The sequence below is a fragment of the Argopecten irradians genome, chromosome 4 (assembly GCF_041381155.1).
Source record: "Argopecten irradians isolate NY chromosome 4, Ai_NY, whole genome shotgun sequence".
In the NCBI taxonomy this organism is placed as follows: domain Eukaryota; kingdom Metazoa; phylum Mollusca; class Bivalvia; order Pectinida; family Pectinidae; genus Argopecten; species Argopecten irradians.
In genome coordinates, this window is record NC_091137.1 from 8,092,568 (window position 1) to 8,117,419 (window position 24,852).

A 24,852-nucleotide genomic window follows, 5' to 3' on the forward strand; every position below is an offset into this window, starting at 1 on the left:
AGGGCCTTGTCTACAGGACGACGCATGTGTAAAATACATACACTAGGCCTTGTCTACAGACGACAATGTGTAAAAATACATACACTAGGCCTTGTCTACAGACAAACATGTGTAAAATACATACACTAGGCCTTGTCTACAGGACGACATGTGTAAAATACATACACTAGGCCTTGTCTATGTACAGACGACAATGTGTAAAATACATACACTACATGTGGCCTTGTCGGCAGTCGACATGTGTACAATTACACACACTAGCCTTGTACTATCAAGACGACATGATGTTATAATACATACACTAGGCCTTGTCTGCAGACGACATTGCCTGTACAGGCGACATGTGTAAAATACATACACTAGGCCTTGTCTACAGACGACATGTGTACAATACATACACTAGGCCTTGTCTACAGACGACATGTGTAAAATACATACACTAGGCCTTGTCTACAGACGACATGTGTAAAATACATACACTAGGCCTTGTCTACAGACGACATGTGTAAAATACATACACTAGAGCCTTGTCACAGACGACATGTGTAAAATACATACACTAGGCTTGTCCTTACAGACGACATGTGTAAAATACATACACTAGGCCTTGTCTACAGACGACATGTGTAAAATACATACACTAGGCCTTGTCTACAGACGACATGTGTAAAATACATACACTAGGCCTTGTCTACAGACGACATGTGTAAAATACATACACTAGGCCTTGTCTACAGACGACATGTGTAAAATACATACACTAGGCCTTGTCTGCAGACGACATGTGTAAAATACATACACTAGGCCTTGTCTACAGACGACATGTGTACAATACATACACTAGGCCTTGTCTACAGACGACATGTGTATAATACATACACTAGGCCTTATCTGCAGACGACATGTGTAAAATACATACACTAGGCCTTGTCTACAGACGACATGTGTAAAATACATACACTAGGCCTTGTCTACAGACGACATGTGTATAATACATACACTAGGCCTTGTCTACAGACGACATGCCTTGTCTGTAGACGAAATACATACATACACTAGGCCTTGACTCTACAGACGACATGTGTACCTAAAATACATACACTAGGCCTTGTCTACAGACGACATGTGTAAAATACATACACTAGGCCTTGTCTACAGACGACATGTGTAAAATACATACACTAGGCCTTGTCTACAGACGACATGTGTATAATACATACACTAGGCCTTGTCTACAGACGACATGTGTAAAATACATACACTAGGCCTTGTCTACAGACGACATGTGTAAAATACATACACTAGGCCTTGTCTACAGACGACATGTGTAAAATACATACACTAGGCCTTGTCTACAGACGACATGTGTAAAATACATACACTAGGCCTTGTCTACAGACGACATGTGTAAAAATACATACACTAGGCCTTGTCTACAGTAAATTACATTTACACGACATGTGTACAAATACACATTACACTAGGCCTTGTCTACAGACGACATGTGTAAAATACATACACTAGGCCTTGTCTACAGACGACATGTGTAAAATACATACACTAGGCCTTGTCTGACAGACGACATGTGTGTAAAATACATACACTAGGCCTTGTTCTACAGACGACATGTGTAAAAATACATACACTATGGCCTTGTCTACAGACGACATGTGTACAATACATACACTAGGCCTTGTCTACAGACGACATGTGTAAAATACATACACTAGGCCTTTGTCTACAGACGACATGTGTATAAATACATACACTAGGCCTTGTCTAACAGACGACATGTGTAAAATACATACACTAGGCCTTGTCTACAGACGAAATGTGTAAAATACATACACAAGGCCTTTTCTACAGACGAATGTGTAAAATACATACACTAGGCCTTGTCTACAGACGACATGTGTAAAATACATACACTAGGCCTTGTCTACAGACGACATGTGTATAATACAATACACTAGGCCTTGATCTTCTACGACGACATGTGTAAATACATACACTAGGCCTTGTCTACAGACGACATGTGTAAAATACATACACTAGCCTTGTCTACAGACGACATGTGTATAAATACATACACTAGGCCTTGTCTGCAGACGACATGTGTAAAATACATACACTAGGCCTTGTCTACAGACGACATGTGTAAAATACATACACTAGGCCTTGTCTACAGACGACATGTGTAAAATACATACACTAGGCCTTGTCTACAGACGACATGTGTAAAATACATACACTAGGCCTTGTCTACACGACGTAAAATACATACATAAGGCCTTGTCTGCAGACGACATGTGTAAAATACATACACTCAAGGCCTTGTCTACAGACGACATGTGTAAATACATACACAAGGCCTTGTCTACAGACGACATGTGTAAAATACATACACTAGGCCTTGTCTACAGACGACATGTGTAAAATACATACACTAGGCCTTGTCTATGTACAGACGACATGTGTAAAATACATACACTAGGCCTTGTCTACAGACGACATGTGTAAAATACATACACTAGGCCTTGTCTACAGACGACATGTGTAAAATACATACACTAGGCCTTGTCTACAGACGACATGTGTAAAATACATACACTAGGCCTTGTCTGCAGACGACATGTGTAAAATACATACACTAGGCCTTGTCTACAGACGACATGTGTAAAATACATACACTAGGCCTTGTCTGCAGACGACATGTGTACAATACATACACTAGGCCTTGTCTGCAGACGACATGTGTACAATACATACACTAGGCCTTGTCTACAGACGACATGTGTATAAAATACATACACTAGGCCTTGTCTACAGAACGACATGTGTAAAATACATACACTAGGCCTTGTCTACAGACGACATGTGTAAATACATACACTAGGCCTTGTCTACAGACGACATGTGTAAAATACATACACTAGGCCTTGTCTACAGACGACATGTGTAAAATACATACACTAGGCCTTGTCTACAGACGACATGTGTAAAATACATACACTAGGCCTTGTCTGCAGACGACATGTGTAAAATACATACACTAGGCCTTGTCTACAGACGACATGTGTAAAATACATACACTAGGCCTTTGTCTACAGACGACATGTGTAAAATACATACACTAGGCCTTGTCTACAGACGACATGTGTAAAATACATACACTAGGCCTTGTCTACAGACGACATGTGTAAAATACATACACTAGGCCTTGTCTACAGACGACATGTGTAAAATACATACACTAGGCCTTGTCTACAGACGACATGTGTAAAATACATACACTAGGCCTTGTCTACAGACGACATGTGTATAATACATACACTAGGCCTTGTCTACAGACGAAATGTGTATAATACATACACTAGGCCTTGTCTACAGACGACATGTGTAAAATACATACACTAGGCCTTGTCTACAGACGACATGTGTAAAATACATACACTAGGCCTTGTCTAACGACGACATGTGTAAAATACATACACTAGGCCTTGTCTACAGACGACATGTGTAAAATACATACACTAGGCCTTGTCTACAGACGACATGTGTACAATACATACACTAGGCCTTGTCTACAGACGACATGTGTAAAATACATACACTAGGCCTTGTCTACAGACGACATGTGTAAAATACATACACTAGGCCTTGTCTACAGACGACATGTGTAAAATACATACACTAGGCCTTGTCTACAGACGACATGTGTAAAATACATACACTAGGCCTTGTCTACAGACGACATGTGTAAAATACATACACTAGGCCTTGTCTACAGACGACATGTGTAAAATACATACACTAGGCCTTGTCTACAGACGACATGTGTAAAATACATACACTAGGCCTTGTCTACAGACGACATGTGTAAAATACATACACTAGGCCTTGTCTACAGACGACATGTGTACAATACATACACTAGGCCTTGTCTACAGACGACATGTGTAAAATACATACACTAGGCCTTGTCTACAGACGACATGTGTAAAATACATACACTAGGCCTTGTCTACAGACGACATGTGTACAATACATACACTAGGCCTTGTCTGCAGACGACATGTGTAAAATACATACACTAGGCCTTGTCTATGTACAGACGACATGTGTAAAATACATACACTAGGCCTTGTCTACAGACGACATGTGTACAATACATACACTAGGCCTTGTCTACAGACGACATGTGTAAAATACATACACTAGGCCTTGTCTACAGACGACATGTGTACAATACATACACTAGGCCTTGTCTACAGACGACATGTGTAAAATACATACACTAGGCCTTGTCTACAGACGACATGTGTAAAATACATACACTAGGCCTTGTCTACAGACGACATGTGTATAATACATACACTAGGCTTGTCTACAGACGACATGTGTAAAATACATACACTAGGCCTTGTCTACAGACGACATGTGTAAAATACATACACTAGGCCTTGTCTACAGACGACATGTGTAAAATACATACACTAGGCCTTGTCTACAGACGACATGTGTAAAATACATACACTAGGCCTTGTCTACAGACGACATGTGTAAAATACATACACTAGGCCTTGTCTACAGACGACATGTGTAAAATACATACACTAGGCCTTGTCTAAAGACGACATGTGTTAATAATACGACATGTGTACAATACATACACTAGGCCTTGTCTACAGACGACATGTGTAAAATACATACACTAGGCCTTGTCTACAGACGACATGTGTAAAATACATACACTAGGCCTTGTCTACAGACGACATGTGTAAAATACATACACTAGGCCTTGTCTACAGACGACATGTGTATAATACATACACTAGGCGTTGTCTGCAGACATGTGTATAATACATACACTAGGCCTTGTCTGCAGACGACATGTGTAAAATACATACATACACTAGGCCTTGTCTACAGACGACATGTGTAAAATACATACACTAGGCCTTGTCTACAGACGACATGTGTAAAATACATACACTAGGCCTTGTCTGCAGACGAATGTGTAATAATACATAGACGACAAATACATACACTAGGCCTTGTCTACAGACGACATGTGTAAAATACATACACTAGGCCTTGTCTACAGACGACATGTGTAAAATACATACACTAGGCCTTGTCTACAGACGACATGTGTAAAATACATACACTAGGCCTTGTCTACAGACGACATGTGTAAATACATACACTAGGCCTTGTCTACAGACGACATGTGTAAAATACATACACTAGGCCTTGTCTACAGACGACATGTGTAAAATACATACACTAGGCCTTGTCTACAGACGACATGTGTATAATACATACACTAGGCCTTGTCTACAGACGACATGTGTAAAATACATACATACACTAGGCCTTGTCTACAGACGACATGTGTAAAATACATACACTAGGCCTTGTCTACAGACGACATGTGTAAAATACATACACTAGGCCTTGTCTACAGACGACATGTGTAAAATACATACACTAGGCCTTGTCTACAGACGACATGTGTAAAATACATACACTAGGCCTTGTCTGCAGACGACATGTGTAAAATACATACACTAGGCCTTGTCTACAGACGACATGTGTAAAATACATACACTAGGCCTTGTCTGCAGACGACATGTGTAAAATACATACACTAGGCCTTGTCTACAGACGACATGTGTAAATACATACACTGGGACCTTGTCTACAGACGACATGTGTAAAATACATACACTAGGCCTTGTCTACAGACGACATGTGTAAAATACATACACTAGGCCTTGTCTACAGACGACATGTGTATAATACATACACAAGGCCTTGTCTATGTCTCAGACGACATGTGTAAAATACATACACTAGGCCTTGTCTACAGACGACATGTGTATAATACATACACTAGGCCTTGTCTACAGACGAAATGTGTAAAATACATACACTAGGCCTTGTCTACAGACGACATGTGTAAAATACATACACTAGGCCTTGTCTACAGACGACATGTGTAAAATACATACACTAGGCCTTGTCTACAGACGACATGTGTAAAATACATACACTAGGCCTTGTCTACAGACGACATGTGTAAAATACATACACTAGGCCTTTGTCTACAGACGACATGTGTAAAATACATACACTAGGCCTTGTCTATACAGACGACATGTGTAAAATACATACACTAGGCCTTGTCTACAGACGACATGTGTAAAATACATACACTAGGCCTTGTCTACAGACGACATGTGTAAAATACATACACTAGGCCTTGTCTACAGACGACATGTGTAAAATACATACACTAGGCCTTGTCTACAGACGACATGTGTAAAATACATACACTAGGCCTTGTCTACAGACGACATGTGTAAAATACATACACTAGGCCTTGTCTACAGACGACATGTGTAAAATACATACACTAGGCCTTGTCTACAGACGACATGTGTAAAATACATACACTAGGCCTTGTCTACAGACGACATGTGTAAAATACATACACTAGGCCTTGTCTACAGACGACATGTGTAAAATACATACACTAGGCCTTGTCTACAGACGACATGTGTAAAATACATACACTAGGCCTTGTCTACAGACGACATGTGTAAAATACATACACTAGGCCTTGTCTACAGACGACATGTGTACAATACATACACTAGGCCTTGTCTACAGACGACATGTGTACAATACATACACTAGGCCTTGTCTACAGACGACATGTATAAAATACATACACTAGGCCTTGTCTACAGACGACATGTGTAAAATACATACACTAGGCCTTGTCTACAGACGACATGTGTAAAAATACATACACTAGGCCTTGTCTACAGACGACATGTGTAACAATACATACACTAGGCCTTGTCTACAGACGACATGTGTAAAATACATACACTAGGCCTTGTCTACAGACGACATGTGTAAAATACATACACTAGGCCTTGTCTACAGACGACATGTGTAAAATACATACACTAGGCCTTGTCTACAGACGACATGTGTAAAATACATACACTAGGCCTTGTCTACAGACGACATGTGTAAAATACATACACTAGGCCTTGTCTACAGACGACATGTGTAAATACATACACTAGGCCTTGTCTACAGACGACATGTGTAAAATACATACACTAGGCCTTGTCTACAGACGACATGTGTAAAATACATACACTAGGCCTTGTCTACAGACGACATGTGTTAAAATACATACACTAGGCCTTGTCTACAGACGACATGTGTAAAATACATACACTAGGCCTTGTCTACAGACGACATGTGTACAATACATACACTAGGCCTTGTCTACAGACGACATGTGTATAATACATACACTAGGCCTTGTCTACAGACGACATGTGTAAAATACATACACTAGGCCTTGTCTACAGACGACATGTGTAAAATACATACACTAGGCCTTGTCTACAGACGACATGTGTAAAATACATACACTAGGCCTTGTCTGCAGACGACATGTCTGCAGACGACATGTGTAAAATACATACACTAGGCCTTGTCTACAGACGACATGTGTAAAATACATACACTAGGCCTTATCTGCAGACGACATGTGTACAATACATACACTAGGCCTTGTCTGCAGACGACATGTAAACAATACATACACTAGCCTTATCTGCAGACGACATGTGTATAATACATACACTAGGCCTTGTCTACAGACGACATGTGTAAAATACATACACTAGGCCTTGTCTACAGACGACATGTGTAAAATACATACACTAGGCCTTGTCTACAGACGACATGTGTACAATACATACACTAGGCCTTGTCTACAGACGACATGTGTAAAATACATACACTAGGCCTTGTCTATGTACAGACGACATGTGTATAATACATACACTAGGCCTTTTCTACAGACGAAATGTGTATAATACATACACTAGGCCTTGTCTACAGACGAAATGTGTAAAATACATACACTAGGCCATGCCACAGACGACATGTATAAAACTAAAATCTAGAATAATGCAATATGAGAAAGCATATGTTTTATTACGTGTATTTGGAAACCTTTAAAATGTTCACGAACAGTTTAAATTGGCGACTAACAAAGTCTTGCTGTGTGGTTGTTTTGATTTATGTTCAGTGAATGGCATTTCTTTGTCACGATCTAATAACACCTTTATACAATCTTGTTTATGAGAAACGTGTCGGGTACATAGCGGTATTTAATTAATAAACTTACACGGTATGTCTAACAGCATAAACACCTATGTTTTAGTTAAGAGCTTCATTATGGGCGTTTATTGAATTGCTTGCTGTGCTGTAAATTAGAAAGTATTTTTTATGAGCTAGATCTATCGCATGTCGTACTCATTTCTTTTATACAACACTTCTCTGAGTTGTTTAAGGACAATATCACATATGGTGAACTGAATACTAGTCTCGATGAATAATTATTATAATAGGCCTATTCAATTATATAAGATAAATTATAATTTTTTGTTATCACGACATATTGCTTATAACATAAGCCCTACACTTCTGGGTCGCGAGATCGAAGCAGATTGCTGGCCGGGGGGTTTTCTCCGGGTACTTCGCCTTTCCTTGTACCTGTTAGCACGACGTTAAAACAATCAAACGAATCCAAATATTTCGTTTTAATGTCAAAGATCTATAACTATCCGTGTCTATGTAAAGTATCGATTTTACACACTTTATTCATAATGCATTATGTAATAATAGTTTATTCAAATCATTTATGCATTAAAATCAACCTGCAGCATATCTATGCAGCATTTCACATGAAATATACAATATACCAGCAACATTCATAGGATCACGATATGGTGTTTGCGAAAATCTCTAAACTATTTTCGCGGAGGAGCTCTCGAATAGATAATACATTGTTAGAGCAAGGTTAACATTCCGCAGGCTAATGTGATGAGGATCAAACAGTGATGCATCCAAGTCCAGTATTAGGTAGATCACGTGATAAATACCAGACATGTTAAATTGTTGAAAACATTATATATAATCGTTTCTACATGTAGGCGCAGATTCAAGGGAAATAAGATGGTAATGGTACATTTTGTAGTTCCGCTCTACTTCCATTCAATATATTAAAGAGACACATCAAGTGTTCTCCGACAATGCATCATGCCAATCGGTGTAAAAAAAAAACCCAACATGCATTATTAATAAAGAACTAAGGATGTACTTTCTCATAAATAGCCTCAAGGTTAATTTTTTTACTTAATTAAGCCGTATCTTTGTTTAAGAATTTTAATATGCATTGCGCGCTTAATTGAAACGTTTTAGAATAATTTGTTAAAATGTTTCAATTAGTAAACCGTGGATTTTATATTTAAGAGCCTGCAAAGCGACCATCTTTATTATTATAGAAAGGAAACTATTGAATGTTACACTTTCCTAATCATCACTAATACAAATGACAGTGCATTCCATGTAAATGACGTTACCGATTTTCCTAATACAAATGACAGTGCATTCCATGTCAATGACGTTACCGATTTTCCTAATACAAATGACAGTGCATTCCATGTCCATGACGTTACCGATTTTCCTAATACAAATGACAGTGCATTCCATGTCAATGACGCTACAGATTTTCCTAATACAAATGACAGTGAATTCCATGTCCATGACGTTACCGATTTTCCTAATACAAATGACAGTGCATTCCATGTCCATGACGTTACCGATTTTCATAATACAAATGACAGTGCATTCCATGTCCATGACGTTACCGATTTTCCTAATACAAATGACAGTGTATTCCATGTAAATGACGTTACCGATTTTCCTAATACAAATGACAGTGCATTCCATGTCAATGACGTTACCGATTTTCCTAATACAAATGACAGTGCATTCCATGTCCATGACGTTACCGATTTTCCTAATACAAATGACAGTGCATTCCATGTCAATGACGCTACCGATTTTCCTAATAAAAATGACAGTGCATTCCATGTCCATGACGTTACCGATTTTCCTAATACAAATGACAGTGCATTCCATGTCCATGACGTTACCGATTTTCCTAATACAAATGACAGTGCATTCCATTTAAATGAGTTTACCGATTTTCCTTATACAAATGACAGTGCATTCCATGATATTTACATTTTCACTGCAGTCCCACTATGTAACCTTACCAAGCGCAGTTGGCAGTCATACATACCATGAACTTCAAGCGCTTATTATGACGTCATTATCATTGTGACGTCACAATTGTCGTGCCAGCGATCACGGAAGACCGCTGTTCAAATGGCTGTTCCATCCATGACGATAACGTCACCAAATGTAAATATAAGCATTGAACGTCTTTCAGTAGTCATCCATAGCCAATAAGAATGCAAACTGGACAGAGGTAAATTCAACATGAAGCGCTAGCGCGCTTCATGGAATTTTGCCTCTATCCAGTTTGCATTCATATTGGCTATGAATGCCAACTGAAAGACGTTCAATGCTTAATAAATGACGTTACCGATTTTCCTAATACAAATGACAGTGCATTCCATGTAAATGACGTTACCGATTTTCCTAATACAAATGACAGTGCATTCCATGTCAATGACGTTACCGATTTTCCTAATACAAATGACAGTGCATTCCATGTCCATGACGTTACCGATTTTCCTCATACAAATGACAGTGCATTCCATGTAAATGACGTTACCGATTTTCCTAATACAAATGACAGTGCATTCCATGTAAATGACGTTACCGATTTTCCTAATACAAATGACACATGTAAATGACGTTACCGATTTTCCTCAATTCAAAATGGGCACAGCTATTCTTAAGTAGACTATACCTGTGTTTAAATAGTACAAGGGATGTCATTATCACAAACTATCTAATCACTATCCAATCTTGCAGTTAATGCTGACATCGATTCAACTATTAATTTATAAGAGTTTGATTTTGAACAACGACCACCCATTTCGTGTGAACAACTCCTTAAGTACGTGTTCTTAGTGATGATGATGATGCACGGACAATAAAACTAACCTTATAAATTAACTACATGTTTATTTGTTTGTTTGTTGTCCTGGTTTGTTAGTCTTTTGTTTGACCATCAAACAAGTCGTCCATTCATAGGTCAGGTTTCACAGAAAGCATAGCGATGTGGCGACGGGATTGACTCCGCTAATTTATTTTGTGTGGGAAAACGACAACATTGAGAAAAAGGTGCAATATTACCTTCATTTAACTGCCCTCTTAACCCAGTTTGTTTAATTTAAAATAAATTACATTGCATAATGTTCAGTGAATATTTGATCATTTAAACCCGCGAGGAATTAAATGCTTTTAAGCACAGATTTCACGCTGGTTTTAAATAGAAATTACTTTGCGAGACTGAAACACAACGGTGTTGTGTTCATTATTATAGTATTATCCTAATTCACATAATTGGGTTTGGGTTCATTAGTTTCATGTCATATTAACAGCCAGTGTCGTGTAAGAACGTGCCAGGTTTGTTGGTGGGGGAAAGCCGGAATACCCGTAGAAATACCACCGACTAGGTTTGATATCGGTTTGTAATAAGAGTGTCCTAAATGGACTCTCCCATTTTCTTATAAAACAAAATCCTCTACTATTATCGTAATAATGATGCTACTATAAAATCAAAATATTCTACATTTATCATTTAGTTTTTTTAACCATGAATGAAATTAATATACTTTGTGTTTCATACATGTGTAATGTACAAATGTTGAGAGTAATTGCTATATAATAATGTTATGTACATAAACTTGCCCATGCCTATACATTTGTATTTGTTATATCCCTCATGTTACACATTATCATGTGTCTGGATGTAATATAAAATCGTTGAATCGTTGAAACCACGGTGAGTACATGGCAACTGCTCCACGTGGGATTCGAATCCGCGACCCAGAGGTGGAGGGCTTGTGGTAATATGTCGAGACATCTTAACCTCAAGCTATTTATATCATAAGATGCTACAAAGTGCTTCAATCTCGTGGTGGCTAAATTTCGTTTTTTTTAATCTGTAACTTATTCGAAGTGTCTAAAATCCAAGCTATACTGTATAAATAAAAGCATTTCATATAATCAGGTTATTGTAGCTATGCTTTTGCTAATTCTTTAAAACTAAGGGTCTTTCCAAGGATACTTAACCTATTAGATAAATCGTAACAGTAAAACACAAGTATAATGAACTTCTGAGGTCCAACGAAACCACTTAATTGTAAGTATCGTTCGTTATACACTTATTACACGTCTTATAGGAGCCGTGACTGCGAATAAATATCACTTCGTTATAACAATCAATTCGATATGTGTGTGTTCGTTATAAACATGATTTACTGCAATATAGAAGTTTTATCGTCACCATCTATATAGTTTAAACTGTATTTCATTTTTAATTGAATACATAAATAACAAAATATTGCAATGTAAGGATTACAATAGAGTATAACGCATTAGCTATTTAACAAAGGAGTGATAGGTGTCTCTATTTTGGGAGAGGAAGGAAGGATGTAGAGAAGAAGGAGAGAGGAAAGGGAGAGAGACGGTGGGATATAGGTATGTAAATAATGAAGTAATACTTAAAGCTCTGCTCTGATGACTAACTGGTTTTTTAACATAGATATTTGGAAACAGTAATCCATACTAAAGTTCAAAATGTAATAAATAATATGGTGGTGTGCTTGGATTTGAGCCGTTATGAATCAGAGATGATTATTTGAAGTAAATTGTGATTTTACCGGAATTTCTTTGTTTTGAACGCACACACGACAAACTAAAGCAATATTTTGAAAGGCGGTTGTCTGATAAGTATGAATATACACAAAATTGACAAAACCAATGTTTTCTTTAAGAAAATAATAATACCACACCGCCAACCTATTCTTTTAGTTTAGACAAGCTGTATATGTAACCCCTATATTTTTGGCAGAATCAAAGCTTCACAGAAAAGGGTCTGATATTCACCTTTTCTAAAATATTGCAGTTCAAAAGAAAAAAAGTTACTTTTTCTAAAACCATCATGAAATAGGAGGCAGTGTGCTTGATATTTTGTCCACATACATTTTCTAAGCATTTTTTGCTAAAATGCAAATAATTTTCTCTCTACTAAAATGTAAAAATTAAAACCCAATAGGTTATTATTTTCAACCTTCAATGCTAATCACTTTCATCTCAGTAAACCTTGAAAAAGATTGAAAGCAAGAATTATCTTGATATAACTAAAAATGTTCTTAAATTTGTGTATAAAAATTCTCAAAACAATAGATGTCTAATTTTTGACATACTTTCTATATGGCAACTTGCAACAACTTCAGAGAAATAGTTTTAGAAACCTTACCAGAACAGATCTTATTGGGAATAGAATGCAAAGAAAAATAGACATCTATTTTGATAATGTTAATCACCATTTTATACATTGATCATGGAACGAGAAAACCTAAGTTTGTTTTACACAACAGGAAACATGAGCTGTGTGACATAAACAAACATTTTGACAAGATCTTTTGTCGTATATTTAGTTATCTACAAACTAGCATGCACTGAATTCTTACAAATCACAAAATATAATGGAAAATAATGACACACTTGCTGCATGCCCCCCCCCCCCCCCCCCCCCCCCCTGTACGGCGATATAGGGTCGTCTGTCTGGTGTCTGTTACTGATCTGACTGTCGATACTATCAATGCTATCACGATCTAAATCTAACAGGTTAGTGTACCAGATCGTTCTAAATGATGTCAGATCTAGTTACGTGCATCCCGTTACTGTTGTTGTCAGGGGGACGCATTTTCTCTTTACATTACCCGATCTAAGTGTCATTAGTGCGAATCTTGTTTGTATAGGAACAACAAGCCTCAATCCCTGTGTGTTAAAATTCGTCAACACACCTCGTAACTGTATCGTATTATACATTAATTGTGTCTTAATACTTGTTCCTCTTTTAGACAGTGTAGCTTTGTTGCTTGTCAGTGGTATTATTGTTTGATATAAACAGTCAATGTGTTATCGAATCTAAAGTCTTTGTGATAGTTATAAAACTTCCATGGTAACATAGCACTATCATGATGACGTACCACATATCGCGCAGGTTCTGAAAAGCCCGCCAAATAGTGTCACTTGAATCTACGCAATAACAGTATGGCAATGGAAAAATGAATATTTAAACATTTTATTGATACTAAGATTAATTGTAGCGTCATTGCGATAGTTAATATCATTTTAAAGTGCAAGAGTTTATAGCATGAAATCCGTACCTCACCGATCATCTACTTTATATGTTAAATGTAGAGGAATTCAGAGTTTCTTCACATACAGATTACATCCAAAATGGAATTTTATTTGATAAACAGTTAATTTGCCATGAAATCCAGAAATAGGATAAAAGTTAATTCGTCACGAAGTACATCATTAGACTAATGAACATCAAGTCTTTTACACTGTAAATGTCCATAGGTTAGCATTAATATCATTTCATCAGTTCATTTCTGACTTTTTTGTGCCAGCAAAACTTGCTCAAATTGCGCTTAATTTGTTAATATGCCACATTATCATAGCGCTAGTTATAATTAGTCAGTTAATCGTTAAAATAAGATTGCTAAGTATACAACAATATTTATAATATCATTTAGAGCTCCTTGTAATGGCTCTGAAATCTGTTTTCACGACTTTGTCTAATAAAGTGTACAACGAATGTTTTGAAAACAAACAATTCATCCCATTTAAAGAAACATCTTCAATTTACACCACTTGAGGATATTTATACAGACTTACATCCTATTACAACACGGAGTTGAAATTCAAACAAAACACATTTCAATTGATGAACATCTGTTCTAGCTATCGAGCCGTAGGTAAGTCGCGGCTGATCAGTACGCCCACGAGCTAAGCTGGCCATATTTGCCCCGCCCTTCCACAGGTGCCTGTTTGGGTGGATAGATACTTTCAGGTGAAACATTGAATAGTTGGTCGTCGTGAGATTATCTTAATCATATTAAAATGGGTGATGTTAATTCAATAAAAATACCATGTCAGTAACGTACACATTTGACGTGTTTCTGTTTGTAGTAAGATTAGTTCTGACATATCAAACTTATTAATTCTCTGGGTCTAACTCAGGGGTAAAAACACCTAAAGGAGATTTTTAGAATAAACTCATAGAATTTTGATGTCATGATTAGTAATGAAACAAAAATACCACTATCATCGTAGATTTAGTAGCCTTTCTGAATAAACATAAACACATTTGGATACTTTCAAAGTAAAAGTATAGACTAAGGGACAACCCTAGCTACAACCAGTCAAGATAACCAAGCGGCATCTCCACAGGCTACTATTAGCTTCCTTCGATGCGAAGTTCAGCTAAAGTTCAGCCAAAGCCAAAGTAACATCACCGAATATTCAACTGGCGAGTCTGTACTGTAGGATATAAATCGGAACAAGATAAGTTGGAGTACAATTAAATAGGTCATACCGAAAATAATTTGAGGCGATACACAATTTCCATACTGTACCTAAACCTTGGTATGAAAATCTTATATCAGCTATTTTTAAGGTGATGGTATAGGTCACGGGTTTGTATTAGTCCACTTAAGCACTGGAATGCATTCAATTGGCAATTATATTGGGAGCATGAAAATCAACTGGAAAATAGGAAATATTCATTTCGTCAAAATAAACGGATGGCAGTTCATACGCTGAACAACGCCAACTGTGTTTCAGAGGGGGTTGCAGAGAACATGTAAATATAGTTAATTGAGTGGACCAATTTTGTTGATACAATAAGGCGTTCACTGAAGACGTATGGTCCTTTCTTGGTTTTTCTCAAGAGACAAATGTCATGAGATTATATAATACCATACAGCCGGATATTTACGTGCGCAAAAAATCTACAATTTCGTCTAAAAACAAGAAAATTTAATTTTAGCGATTTTAATTTTTCGCGATCTATCTTCAAAGCTATATATAATTCAGTCATTTCTAATATTTCGTGTATCAAATTGTCGCGATCTTTCTTTAAAGCTATATATGATTCAATCATATTTAACATTTCTTTTATTCAATTGTAGCGATATGTCATTAAAGCAATATATGATTCAATCATTTCTAATATTTCGTGTATCACATTTTCACGATCACAGCGGGGTATACAGTAGTAGGGACTAGGCTGCTGTAGCAGCCAATCAAAAGTGGCGTTTTATCTGACGTCATTTATTAATTTCGGACATATTACATAGATACATGTACAGTGTATAAGCCAATAAAATTGCTTGACAAAAGTAACACCCATTTATACGATATTGAAAACGAACATCAAAAGTAAGTATTAAATACAAAGAGATTTTCAATAGATTTATTTAATTTATGAACCACGGGAAAGAAATAGCATTGCATTATTCAAAATTCGGTCATGTAAATTTATGAATATAAATCTTTGCTTTGACGTATAAGGTGGTCTTTTAGTGTTTTCCAGCTGTTCTAGTTAGTGATATAAAGTGTATTAGAGACGGCTAATTCACACTGGGATTACGCCACCCCCAATAGTATCTCTCTCGCCAGTAATAACACTCAACGGGGAACATCATTAATAGGGTTATATTTATAGACAAGACATGGTCTGTCACCAGGATCTTACAAGCGGGTGATACACAGTCTCTAGACCAATACCAAGTCAATGACTTTTATAATAACACGGTCGTCAGTGACCTTATACAGATTTTAGGGATTGGTGAGCGAGAAGAAAGTAACAGTTTGGCCTTCAATGGAAGGAGTGTCGACATATCACTACTCCCAATATTTCCGCCACGGGACGCCAAATATGCTCACGCAGGATTGGTTCATGAGTATTTTTAAAATGGATAATCATTATAATTAGTCATAGATATAATAGAGAGGAAAAAGTGGGCAAGTGAAGAATTCAAAGTATAAGGTCACTTATCAGAACAATTGGGGGAAAATATTAGCAATATTCAACTTTTGTTCATAATGAGGAAAAAAACGGTATAAAGCTAGTATATTAATAATCCGCAATAAAAGGCCAAAATAAATTCAAAGTAAAATTAAAATCATTTCTATGGAATATATACAGCCACTATAGGGCCTTCTTCAGTCCGAAATAACACTAACACCTTTTGTTAAACATCAGTTTATTTTTTCCACTATTGATTTCATGTAAACGTTTACACTTCATATCAAATTTGAAAAAAATCATGTTTTTCTTCAAAATACTGGTTAACTTATATTATGGCGGGGTATGTTTTGAACAACTATTCGGAATGAAAGCTGTGTTTTATCAGCTACCCTCGTGCTATCATCGTAAAAGATGAGTTTACATATCCATTGGACATTTATTTTATTAATCTTTCTAAACACATGTCGATGTCAACTTAACATGGCCCCACATTCATGTGCGCAAGACAATAATAAATTCTATCGACTGAATAATATCTGAAGATAATTGACAATTTTAAAGAGAAAATGCTATGCTAACTTCAATTCTCTTTCAAGATCGTGAAACCGAAACCGAACACTGACATGAAACACTACTTTACACTAAGTATCCGAGAAAGTGCTTTAACCGCGCATGATGGCCAAACTCCAGCTGGTTACAAGGACCGCAGACCATTCAGGACATCGACCGATTATATGTTATTTACCTGAAGTCTGAGGCCACGCTTACCTTAACGTGGACAAATACACAGTATGCAAAATAATGCAAAAAAGTCAGTTTCGAGAATATTTCTATGTCAAATAATGCAAAGGGTCAGTTTCAAGATTTTTCTGCCAAATAATGCAAAGATTCAGTTTCAAGAAAATTTCTCTGCTATTCAGTGAATCATCCGACATTATTTTCGCATAAACTAAGGGGAAAGACATGCTCATTATACTTGTTTATATGATTTAAAGAATTGTTTACAGTTTCTATTATTGAAACTGTCAACAGTACAATATGGAAGTTATTATAAAGGAATTGCAAATAATTCAATGGATCGTTGTCCTTTCTTATATACGACAAAGGTAGAGTTTGCTGAGTCCTGAATCATTATTTGGTCAAACTAAAGACTTCTATACTTGCACTATAAACATCAACCATGTCCATGGACCATACAATTCAAGTTACCGCTATCAATCCGGGTGAGGATGACCATCTTTGTTGTGTGGGTATAAATGTAAGGATGTCCAACCCGAGGATCACAAAATGCTGTGTATCCCGAGGCTTGGTATTTTTCTATTTTGCTTCGAGTTTGTTTTTTAACTTATACAATTATTAGGTTTTTTCACCTATGAATAAAAAGAACTATTGTTTTTGTTCTGTTTTTATTCTTCTTCCGCACAGAATGTTGTATACAAAGGATCTCCGAAATGGTAAGAGATATGGCAATTAACGTTTCTTCATATTATAGGGCATGAGTTGAAGGCGTGACGGCAGCATTTTGATGTCGGTCAAAAATTCAATATGGCCGCTATTACCTCTTTTCCGTTTTAAACTTATATCAATATCTCGTTCACGGCTTGTCAAAGTTCTTTCTGTTTGGGATAGCGACCATATTAAATTTTGACCAACATAAAAATGCTGCTGTCACGCCTTCAACTCATGCCCTACAATATGGGGAAACGTTAAATGGCTATCAAGTTGTGAATGACCTTGACCTTCATTCAAGGTCACACGGGCAAAAACTCCTACCATCTTTAAATCATTTCTTGTGAAGTTCTAGAAGGTCTAGGACCTAGTATTAGGCCTGTAGCATGCTGAGATAAATGACTATGAAGTTTGTTAATATGATTGTCTTTGGCCGATATTCAAGGTCCCATAGACAAAAAAACTCCTAAAAACTTTAAATGACTTCTGGTGAAGTTCTAGAAGGCCTAAAGGCCTAATATAAGGCCTGCAGCATGCTTTTGAATATTCCCAACGACAAACTATTATACGTTATCAATTATTTGACCTCTTATCAATCAGTAAAACAATAAAATATATAGATAAGCAAAAGAGAATTATTATTATACTATCATTAGGTTCACAAAACATTACCGGATGCATATACTGGACATATGATTGTTATTTTTTTTTCAAACCGCTGACACTACAGATTCCCGGTGTCTTAGAATTTCCTGAATATAACTTTGGCTATTGACGGCCTCGGGTAACAGTTTATCTCCAGGTTCAACAAATCATCTGTTGCCCTCAATCCTAGTCAATACCTTTATACTGTACATCAGAGTACCATGTTTTAAATAAAAGAAACACCTCAAACTGTAGATTAGTCAAGATAATGAACAATGTTCGGCCCTTCAGGCCTCGCATAGTCCATTATCTTGACTAATCTACAGTTTCAGGTTTTTCTCCTATACTCACAGGGCCAAAAATCATAAAATCTTCAAATGACTTCTTGTGAAATTCTGAGACCTAATATTAACTCTGTAGCATGTTGAGATAAAGGGGTACCATGTTTGTTAATGTGATTGACCTTGACCGAAATTTGTTGTTAGTGAAAAGCAACTCAAATTGTCTAATGACAATTTCTTTTATGATATACCGCCATTTTGATATTAGTCTGAAGAAAACCGCGAGTTTCGTGACATATGAATGCAACTCCGAGAAAGTAGTAATTTTAGTAATTTTGTTGATACAGTGATGTCACGAGGTTACATTGAATCCATTTGGTAGCCAACAAAAACGCTAATACCCAAGATTTAGTCGTCATTGCGATCATTTCCAACGCTCAACTTTCAGAAGATTGAGATAAAATGCTCTGCTAAAATGACTTCCAATGTTGGCATAGAATATTATTGAAATGTATTCTTTTAATCGTACATCCACAGATTAAAACAAATCTTTGGTTGAACTAAGAATTGTGAAAGGGGAAGTTTTTCTTGTTTCAGTTTATTGATTCATCTTTTTATTTACTTCCAAAGTGTGACTGGTGTCCTATGATGCTACACATTACGAGTCCTTGCGTCGTCATCATGAATCAAGTATGACACCAAGCCTTGGTGTAACCATGACAACCAAAGTCCGCAAAAATAGAAATGTTGTATTCCCATCAGCATGATGTCTCTTCTCTAATATCCATAACTTTTATTATTTAAAAATTTTCTCCATGTGAAACGTATCTTGGTGAAACGTATAGTTTGGGCGTTACGTCAATATAGTGAAAACTTCTGAATTATGTCTGAGCTTATTTCACATCTTCTGTCTCGTATCTCTAAACCACAGGGATCTGAGAATTAGTAACAGTTTATATAATTATAGACCCACCTAAGTGTCCTAAGACTGTTTTAGACCTTTTAGGGGTATCATATTCTACATACAATCTAGTACTATATACGTATATACTGTATAGTTGTCAAATTTCGCGGATGTAAAATGTCAGATTTACTGTGGTGTACTTATTCGCGGGGTTTATTTTCGTGAATCATTTGTCTAGCCTTTGAAAGTCCAATTCTTATGACAGGCTATTATACATGAAACCATGATTTTGATAAGTTTCGCGGGGGATTACATTTCGCAATTTTGGATGGACCCGCGAATGTAGCGAAATTAAAGTCCCCGCTAATAATAGCAAGCCTACAGTAGTATTATGTAGAGTGTAATTTTTACCATTTTTTTTACAGAGACCCCTAAAACGTCTTAAATGATTTTATGACACTTTATTTGGTTCATTATAATGTAAACTTTAAATAATTATCAGATCCCTGTGCTCAAAACAATCCGAGTTGATTAACGCAGTATCTCCTATTAATGTTCAATGAGTGTGACAATCTCTACCGATTTCATAGATGGGTTATTTGATAAAACTGGCCTATTTAAGCATTAACTTGTCGTCGTATGGAGTCGTTTGAAAATCAGCTTGATTTGACGGTAATTTACGGAGTTATTGCCCTTTGCACTAATGATTATTATTGGACCTTGTGGACAAAAGATATAAGTTGGCTTGTAAATGACATAACTAATTTGTATCAAATATCAGGTGACCGTTAAGGCCCACGAGCCTCTTGTTTTTGTTTGTGGCTATCGCAATCAGGCTCTTTTGACAAGATATATCGTATTTGTTTATAAATAAGAAATAAAATTATAATTGTAGATTTACTCAGCTGGATGAGGGTCATCGTCGGTGACCCACGGTTGAGTGCACTACACTACGTTACACGTATTAAGTGTAGCGTAGTGTAGTGCAATCAACCGTGGGTCACCGACGATAGATGGGCATTCAGAAACTTGATCTGGCATCCATCGTGTAGAACTGGTACCCAGACATTTTGGATTTACAGGTACAATGTAGTTAAATAGATTATATCGGATACTGATTTTTATAGAATATCTCAGCTTTGACACTGAAAATACTTCAGCAACAACGCGCTTATTCCAAGATGCTCTACCCCCGACAGAGCATAAACGATACCAAACATCTGAAAAACTATTGATGCTTAATCGTGTATATATGTGTATAATTAACATAAACATACATTTTAGATGAATTGTTTTGCTTGAAGTACATGCGAAATCAGTACTTCATTCCATATAGGACATAGTGGTACGGATTTTTTTCGGGACGTAAAATAAGAAGTTTAAACTTTTCAATGACTCTATTGGTTGAAAGTCAGTAACTTTTGAAACTGAAGAAACATATTAATCCTTCTGCTTCTGTTTTTAAAAAGAAAAAATACCAGGGTCTGTAAATGCTCTACGCTTTATGAAATCGTATTTTTCTGGTTATGTATTCAATGTCAAGGCTGTATACAAGTCAATCGTCTGACGGGTCAGGGGAGATAACTCTTACATTAATATGTAATCTAAACTGCTTTTGAAAAACTGTTTGTTAACCCCGATTTTCATAGCCCGATAAAACGAAGAAAAAATAGTGACATCAATACGGTGGCTGATTTGTGCCATTTCGTCTTTTCGGGCGAAAAGCCGAGAATTAAGAAACCTTAAATTTCGTCTTTTCGTCTTTTCGCCCCAAAAAGACGAAATTTAACCAATCTAATTTTCGTCTTTTCGAACTCAAACACGAAAAGACGAAAGTGATACACGCTAATTAGCGATTTTTATTCTCGTCTTTTCGCCTTCAAAAATCTCGTCTTTTCGTTTTTTCGCCCCGAAAAGACGAAAATTAACAAACCTTAAATTTCGTCTTTTCGTCTTTTCGCCCCGAAAAGACGAAAATTAACAAACCTTAAATTTCGTCTTTTCGTCTTTTCGCCCCGAAAAGACGAAAATTAACAAACCTTAATTTTCGTCTTTTCGTCTTCCGGTCGGGTGTGGAAGTCATTTTGAAATCTTTTTATCTTAATATTGACTTAATTGTTCAATATGGAAGCATCAAAGTAGTTTATGATAACAATCGATTTATTAAATTGATAGTATTACAAGTATCTTCATCAATAACTAAGATTTGAAGTTTTAAAACATAAGTCAACATGTATGTTTACAGCAGTTACGTAGATTTCTCACACGTGGCATATGCCACGTGCCACTAACAGATTCATCATTCCGCAAATCTTTTGGCGTGATTGATACATTTTCTAAAATTCATTAATATCTTATTTTTTGTGTTCTAATCGCCTTATTTAACAATTACGCTTATCAAAACATTGCCGTGTATATGTTAGGACATAATGAACTTAAGATGCTAAACATAGTACTTACAGGAGTTGCCTCCACTACACAACTTGAAAAAAAAAGTTGTCGGCGGGTAATATTTGAAAGCGTTTGAACCACGGATCAACTTGTTAACAAAATATTTTTATGAAAGACAACTCGTGAAGACTTTGAGTTTAAAGGAAGGACTTGTACCAAGAACTTGTTAAAATACAGTTAATTATAACAGTAAATCAGTAGGTACAATGTACTGTATATTATTTGAAAAGACATTTTGACTACATACATGACATGGTCTTCATCATAATTGTACAGTGGAAATTACATTATAATCTCCGTCGTATATGAAAGATGACAAAGTATATCTGAAATTTGTAATTTTTTGGAGCGAAAAGCCGAAAAGACGAAATTTAAGGTTTGTTAATTTTCGTCTTTTCGGGGCGAAAAGACGAAAATTAAAATTTGTTAATTTTCGTTTTTTCGGGGCGAAAAGACGAAATTTAAGGTTTGTTAATTTTCGTCTTTTCGTGACGAAAAGACGAGATTTTTGAAGGCGAAAAGACGAAAATTAAAGGCGCTAATTAGCGTGCTTCACTTTCGTCTTTTCGTGTTTGACTTTTCGTCTTTTCAAATTTAAATTTGTTAATTTTCGTCTTTTCGGGGCGAAAAGACGAAAAGACGAAAAGACGAGAATTAAAATATTTAATTTTCGTTTTTTTCGGGGCGAAAAGACGAAAAGACGAAATGGCATAAATCAGCCACCGTACATCAATGCTAAATGAAAAAAAAAAAAAAAAAAAAAAATCGGCCAATCAGAATTCCAGATATAGTATGAAAACAAAGAAAAATTAAGTATATCCTTTTGAAATTAAAAGAAAGTGTTATCAATAGAAACATTGATGTTTGAATTGATGTAGACAAATAATCAGTAGAAAAAATAATAGTACCGTCGGGGTACATAACAATGTATCTCATTTATCAAATAATCTAAACAGTGATTTAAAACATTGATGTAAATTTCGTAACATTGTTTTGTTTGCAAACTTCTGTGAGAATCCGCTATTAAAATGAGGATATCCAAAATGTGATCATTATGACCACATATACACAGATTTTATTCGGACTGGAGGATTTCCTTTGTTGTAACATAGCGCAATATTACATACACACTTTGTACAATAAATTGTTGAGAATACTACTTCCACGAGTTCTGATAATTTATCAAGTTCTCTGTAGATAGCTGCACTGATGGACAGAAATCAGACCATGGATATGATAAATTAATTATGTGTTCACATTGTTAATTGTATGCGTTATCTGTTTTAAATTATCTATATAATAAATTCCATAAGAGTTCGATCCTAATTACGGGTCTGTATGAGAGACTTTGATGGATTCATAGTGGTTATAGATAAAAGGTTGGTGCTTCCAATGGCGGTCAAGTCTATGTTCAAATGATCTGACTGTTGGTGATGTTACAACCTCCGATGGAAGGCTGTTCCATATATCCACGGTTCGGCGAAGAGATGAATGCTTCGGAAACTTAGGCGCGTTCTCTTTATATATATATATTTTGTGTCCTCTGGTAATGTTTTTTCTGGTTCGCTGTTATGGAAGTCGATATCACGGGATCATATTTGTTATTTTGTATAGCTCTATCATATCTCATCTGGCTCTTCTATATGCCAATGTCAGAAGTTTCAGACGTTGCAGTCTCTCAGGTTACAACGATTCGCCATTCCAGGAAGTAGTTTGGTAGCTCTTCTTTGTACAGCTTATATGTGTTTACTGATATGTGGGCTCGAGATCTGCTTAACATACTCTCAGTGTGGTCTCACTATTTCTTTATATAGGGCTGTGAATGTTGTCAGATTCATGCATTCCATAGTCCGCCTCATTACCCCCATTATAGAGTTGGCCTTGTCGACTTTTTTCAGATTTATGAACATTAACTGTTAAATTATTGTCAATGGTGACTCCAATATATTTCTCGTGTTCTGCATAGGGAAGTTCCTTTCCATCATCTAGATTGTACGTGAAGTTGTCAATATCGCTTTTGCTGATTAGCATTACTTTGTGAGGAAGAACAGAAGCCACTTTTTTTTGCTACTATTGTGCTTTCAGCAAGTCTTGCTGTAGAACTTCGCAATACTGCAGATTCATTCGCAAAGCAAAAAGGAACGTGTTGGTTTCTGTACTTGTTATGTTTGGGAGGTCATTTATGGACAAGACAAATAGAACTGGTC

At 36.4% G+C, this 24,852-nt stretch overlaps 1 protein-coding gene across 1 annotated transcript in view; it reads left to right on the plus strand.

The window, feature by feature from the left end:
- LOC138322080 (mucin-21-like) overlaps nt 1-24,852 on the plus strand; it is an 86,866-nt gene that overhangs the window by 53,137 nt on the left and 8,877 nt on the right. The window lies entirely within an intron of this gene.